Here is a 6,000-nt window from a genome sequence, read left to right as displayed (position 1 = left end):
AAGTTGCTGAGAGCCTCACTAAGTAGCTGAGGCTGGCTTCGAACCTGCGCGATCCTCCTGTCTCCGCCTCCCAAGCGCGGGGATGACAAGCGTGGGCCACCACGCCCGGCTTCTTTATGGCTACATCCAGGCTTTGGAATTGTGCCTGACTCTAACATACTGTCTCCTTCCCGTCACGTTTCATCTTGTCCTGGGTGATGCGGTAGGGTTTAGTTTGTCCTGGGTGATGCGGTAGGGTTTAGTTTGCCAGGCTGTTGAGGGGGCACGGGTTTCCCCAGCCATGACCTCCCTGCCTTCTGGGGCTCTGCAGGCCCCCACAATCAGCACCCACGGCCCGGCTGAGCAGAGCATGACTCAACGCCTTTGGCCCTGGGGGCGGAAGTGGCCAGCTGGCCGGACCAGCTGTGCGGGTTCCTGGCCCAGGGGGGCGCCGGGCCAGCGCTGGGCAGGAAGTGGGTTAGCCGCAGCCGGCACCGCACGCCTCTGTCTGCACCCACATTCTGTGCGGGCTTTCTCCTCTGGTCTTCCTGCGAGCCACCCAGTGCAGTTATGAAGCACCTGCTGGATGCCAGCCTTGGCTAAACTAAGACTTGCAGCCCCGCCACGTGGCTGGGTACAGGATCGTGTGCCAAGGGGCCCCTTGAGGCCCACGGTGGGTCATCCTGGTGGTTCTCTAAGAAGCTGCATCTGTCTTTTTATTTTATTTTTTTATTTTTGGTTGTACTGAGGAGTAAACCTAGGAGCATTTTAACCCTGAGCTACACCTCCAGTCCTTTCTATTTATTTTTATTTTATTTATTTGTGGTACTGGGAATAAAACCCAGGGGGCTTTCTACTTCCAAGCTATACTCCCAGACCTATTTTGTATTTTATTTGGAAACAGGGTCTCACTAAGTCGTCGAGAGCCTCACCAAGTAGCTGAGGCTGGCTTTGAACGTGCGTGATCCTCCTGTCTCAGCCTCCCAGGTATTGGGATTACAAGTGTGCGCCACCACGCCCAGCTTTATATTTATATATTTATTTAATTTATTTTTTGTGGCACTGGGGATGGAACCCAGGGGCATTCTACCTCTGAGCTGCACCCCCAGTCCTATTTTTATTCTTTATTTTGAAACAGGGCCTCACTGAGTCGCAAAGGGTCTTACTGAGTATCTGAGGCTGGCCGCGAACCGCGGTCCTTCCGTCTCAGCCTCCCCGGTGCTGGGTGTCGGGTGGCGCCCGGGCTGGGAGAGGAGGAGCGTGTCGAGGTGCGCGTGCGGTATCTCGTGTGAACGACCTCGGCCTCCGCTTTCCTATCGCCCCAGTTCTCATGACTCTGGGGTCGGCCTCTCTGGAATGTACGCTAAGCCTCCAGATAAAGATAACAGATTAATGTTGTTTTTGATTAGCGGAAGCTCAGCCTCCACCCACCCCAAGAAGCTGATACTATCGGAAGCCCCGGGAGCGGTTCCGGGCCTGAGGTCGCCACCAGCTAACCGTGCGCGTTGACTTCTTATGACTTTGTTCTGTGAACACAAAACCCATGTGACCCTTTCTGTAGCGGAATGTGCCTTTTATGGTGATGTGAATCCGTGTTCCCTGGCTGGGGTTCCTCATATTTGGCTAATAATAAACTATTTTCTTATTTCCTTTAAGAGCAGAATCATCATTTTATTCCTGACTTTTATTTTTTTATGGCACTGGGGATTGAACTCAGGGATATTCTACCACTGAGCTACACCCTCAGCCCTTTTTCTTTTCTTCCTTCCTTCCTTCCTTTCTTTCCTTCTTTCTTTTTTTTTTTTTTTTTTTTTTTTTTTTTGCTGTGCTGGGGATTGAACCCAGGGGCATTCTACCCCCCCCCACCTATTTTTTATTCTTTCTTTATTTTTTTGGTACTGGGGTTCCTGGAAGCCCCTCTACCTCCGGGCTACACTCCCAGACCTATTTTTTTTATATTTTTTTATTTGGAAACAGGGTTTCTTAAGCCAGCGAGGCTGGCTCCGAACCAGCGCGATCCTCCTGTCTCCGCCTCCCAAGCGCGGGGATTACAAGCGTGCGCCCGGCTTTATTCTTTATTTTGAAACAGGGTCTCACTGAGTTGCAGAGGGCCTCACTAAATATTTGTGGATGGCCCCGAACCTGTGGTCCTCCTGTCTCAGCCTCGCTAGTTCTGTGATTACAAGCGTGCGCCACTGCAACCGGCTCTTATTTTTTCAGTTTAAAATAGGGTCTCGGCTGGGTGCAATGGTGCATGCCTGTTATTCCAGTTTTTGGGGGGCTGAGACAAGAGGATCACAAGTTTGAGACCAATCTCAGCAACTTAATGAGACCCTATTTCTAACTAAAAATAAAATTGGGCCGAGTGTGGTGGTGCATGCTCGTAATCCCAGCATCCCGGAGGCTGAGACCTGGGAGGATCGCAGTTCTCAACCAGCCTCAGCTACTTAGTGAGGCCCTCTGCAACTCAGTGAGACCCTGTTTCAAAATAAAGAATAAAATAAAAAAAAAAATAGGGCAGGGGGTGTAGCTCAGAAATAGAATGCCCCTGGGTTCCAACCCCAGTACTGCAAAATAAATAAATAAAAAGCCAGGCATGCTGGCACATGCTTGTAATCCCAGCACTTGGGAGGCTGAGACAGGAGGATCGCACAGGTTCGAAGCCAGCCTCAGCTACTTAGTGAGGCTCTCAACAACTTAGTGAGATCCTGTTTCCAAATAAAGTATAAAATAGGTCTGAGAGTGTAGCCCGGAGGTAGAAAGCCCATGGGTTCTACCCCCAGTACCGCAAAATAAATAAAAAAACAAACAAATAAATAAAATAAAATTGGGCTGGGAGTGTAGCTCAAAGTTAGAATGCCCCTGGGTTCAATTCCTAGTACCTCTCAAAAACAAAAACAAACAAAACAAAAACAAAAACAAAAAACAAGGAAATAGGATTTCACTAAGGCTAGCCTCAAACTTGTAATCCTCCTGCTGAGGCTAGCCTCAACCTGTGATCCTCCTGCCTTCGCCTCCTGAGTTGCTGGGATGACAAGTATGCCCCCTGCATCCCCCCCTTTCTGTTTCTGTCTCTCCCTTGCTCTGTCTTTCTGCTTCTCTGTCTGCCTCCCCATATCCACACTCTATGGTAGAGAAGGGGTGTCAGTCTGCCCACCCCTGCCCATTCCCATGCCTGGGCATGCCTGGGCAGGCCTGGGACACTCCTTGTAGAGCCGCTAACTTCCTGCACTGCGACGCTCCCCAGAGGCAGAAGGTGGGGCTGGGTGGGGACGGCTCCTTTGGGATTTCGAAAGCCAGGCTCTGCTCCTTCTCCTTAGCAGCAAGTTCCCAAGATGGACTCAGCACCTTGGGTTTTCAAACCTTGGGTTTTGAGGCATTCGTAGGAGTTCTCCAGGCTTAGTGAGGTTTGGATGGGGGAGTGCTTGCTGGAAAAAGGGATGAGGGAACAGAGCCAGGCGTGGTGGTACGTGCCTGTAGTCCCAATACTCAGGAGGCTGAGACAGGAGGATCACAGGTTTGAGGCTAGCCTCAGCAGTTTAGTGAGACCCTGCTTCAAAAGAGGGCTAGTAGGAGCCGGGCGTGGTGGCGCACGCTTGTCATCCCAGCATTCGGGAGGCTGAGACTGGAGGATCGCGGTTCGAGGACAGCTTCAGCTACTTAGTGAGGCCCTCTGCAACTCAGTGAGACCCGTTTTCAAACTAAAGAATAAAAAATAGGGCAGGGGGTGTAGCTCGGAGGTTGAATGCCCCTGGGTTCCATCCCCAGTACTGCAAAAAACAAAAATAAATAAATACAAACAAATAAAAAAGAGGATTCTGGATCATCACTGAGTCCCAGAAGGCTCCCCTCCCATGAGCCCAGGTTCACCACAAGACATTTTTCTTGTTACTAAAGTCCCTCTGGTTCCAGAGGTCCTTTCTTTCTTTCTTTCTTTCTTTCTTTCTTTCTTTCTTTCTTTCTTTCTTTCTTTCTTTCTTATTTTTGGTGGTACTAGGGGTGGAACCCAGGGGCTTTCTACCTCCAGGCTATACACCCAGACCTATTTTATATTTTATTTGGAAACAGGGTCTCACTAAGCTGCTGAGAGCCTCACTAAGTAGCTGAGGCTGGCTTCGAACCTGCGCGATCCTCCTGTCTCAGCCTCCCGAGCGCGGGGATTACAAGCACGTGCCCACGCCCGGCCAGAGGCTGATTGTACTGAGCCACGGGCCCTCGTGTCCGGGGCCTCCAGGACAAGGGCTCCAAGTGGCCGGGCCTCCGTTTCCCTGTCTGTAAGGACAGAGAGGGGGACTTGGCACGTGCTGGGGGTCGATGCGGACGAGGCCCAGCATCTGTCCTCCCTGCCGTGTGGTCAAGGGCCAGCCCCTCGGCCTCTCTGTCAGAACAGAGGCTCTAGCAGCGGGAGAAGGCTCGGATTCCTGCCCTCGTCCTCCACTCCGCGCCCACGCCACTGCTGCCCTCCGAGCTGAGAACTGTGTCGCCCACCGAGGGCAGCAAACCCGGCGGGCTGCATCCCCTCGGCCCAGCAATGCCCGGCGGACCGCCGCCCAGACGCCAGCCTCACACAAGGACACGCACAACATGATGAATCTCAGCTGTTTTATTCGCTCGCTGGGGCGCTGAATTTGAGGTCTCCCGGAGCCAGCCCCAGGCAGGGCCCAGAAGACCCTTCTCTGCTCCAAGGGTCCCGACCCGGCCTCAGGTGCGGCGCCCGCAGGATCTCTGGGGGTCAACAGGAAGCCGGGCTGGGGCTGGGGGGAGGGCCTTTCGGGGGACAGAAAACACAGTCACCTTCGGTAAAAAGGATTTTTCCCAGAGGGAAATTTAGGACAGGATCATAAACCTGAGATATTGGGGGGGGGGGCAAAGCAAACCAGGTGACCCCTGAGCAGGCCGCAAGCGAGCCTCCTGGGCCCCCGGTCAGGGCCCCACACGCAGGGCTTGGCCGGGGCAGCCCGTGGGGCGGCAGCCGTGGGTGCAGAAGCCCAGCGCCGCCGGCTGCCAGCGGCTGGGCCCGGGGCCTGGCTGGTGGGTGGCCGCCTCCCAGCACCAGGCCCTGTTCCCTTTGCACCCCACGATATGGAGCAGGGCAGGCACTTTAGTGTGTAGAGAGAGGGGGACAGGGAGGGAGGAAGGAGGGAGGGGAGGGGAGGGGCACCTGGGGCACAGCGAGGGCAGGAGGTTCTCAGGGTCCATCAGGTCAGCTCTGCAGGGCTGGGTGGCGGCCAGCACTCGCCCCGGTGGCCCTTGCGTGGTGGGTTCTAGGGAACCCAGTGACCCCGGTTGCTTCCTCACAGTAGAAATAAGGCTGTCCCGCTCCCTGTGAGGCCCTGAGCTCAGGCAAAGGACACGGAGCCCTCTTCCTGCTGCTCCTGGGTCCCCGGGCACCGTGGGACGCGAGGCCCCTGCCCCTGTGACCACGAATCTCCCTGCCCCAGCCTGGCTGCAGCCCCCCCCCCAGGATCATCCAGAGGTCTGGGGTGGGGGAGCGGCTGGGACCGAGGAGAAGAATGGGGCTTTGTGCCTGACTTCTGGGTTCAGAGGCTCTGAGGGGCGGGGAGGTCAGAGGTCAGCAGTCTAGACAGTGGCTGTCACAGGGGCGGTTGGGGTGGAGGGGGACACGGGCTTGTGTGCAAACACTCCAGCTGGCCTCCCTGCCTGGCAGAAACTCTTCAGACAAAAAACCTTCTGGGTCTGTTTCCAGTCTCCCCCACTTTGCCCAGAGCGGACCCTTCTGTCCTGGAAGACCCCGTGCCGTCAAGAACGGCCGGGGACCCCTCCGTGGCCGACGGACCGCAGGCCACTTTCCCTTCAGAGACCAGGCTCTGGCCGGGGGGGTCCTGACCGCTCCCCGACAACCTCAAGGATCCGGGCTGTCCCAGGCCGGGGCTCAGCGGGCTGTCACCCGTCTCCATTCCTACTTCCCCGGCCTTTCCTGCACGCGTGCGTGCGTGCGTGACCTGAGGATGGAATCCGGGGCATTCTATTTCCGAGCTGCACCCCCTAGTCATTATTTTT

The sequence above is a fragment of the Muscardinus avellanarius genome, assembly GCF_963383645.1.
Source record: "Muscardinus avellanarius genome assembly, chromosome: 18".
Lineage (NCBI taxonomy): Eukaryota > Metazoa > Chordata > Mammalia > Rodentia > Gliridae > Muscardinus > Muscardinus avellanarius.
This window is presented reverse-complemented; position numbering follows the sequence as displayed.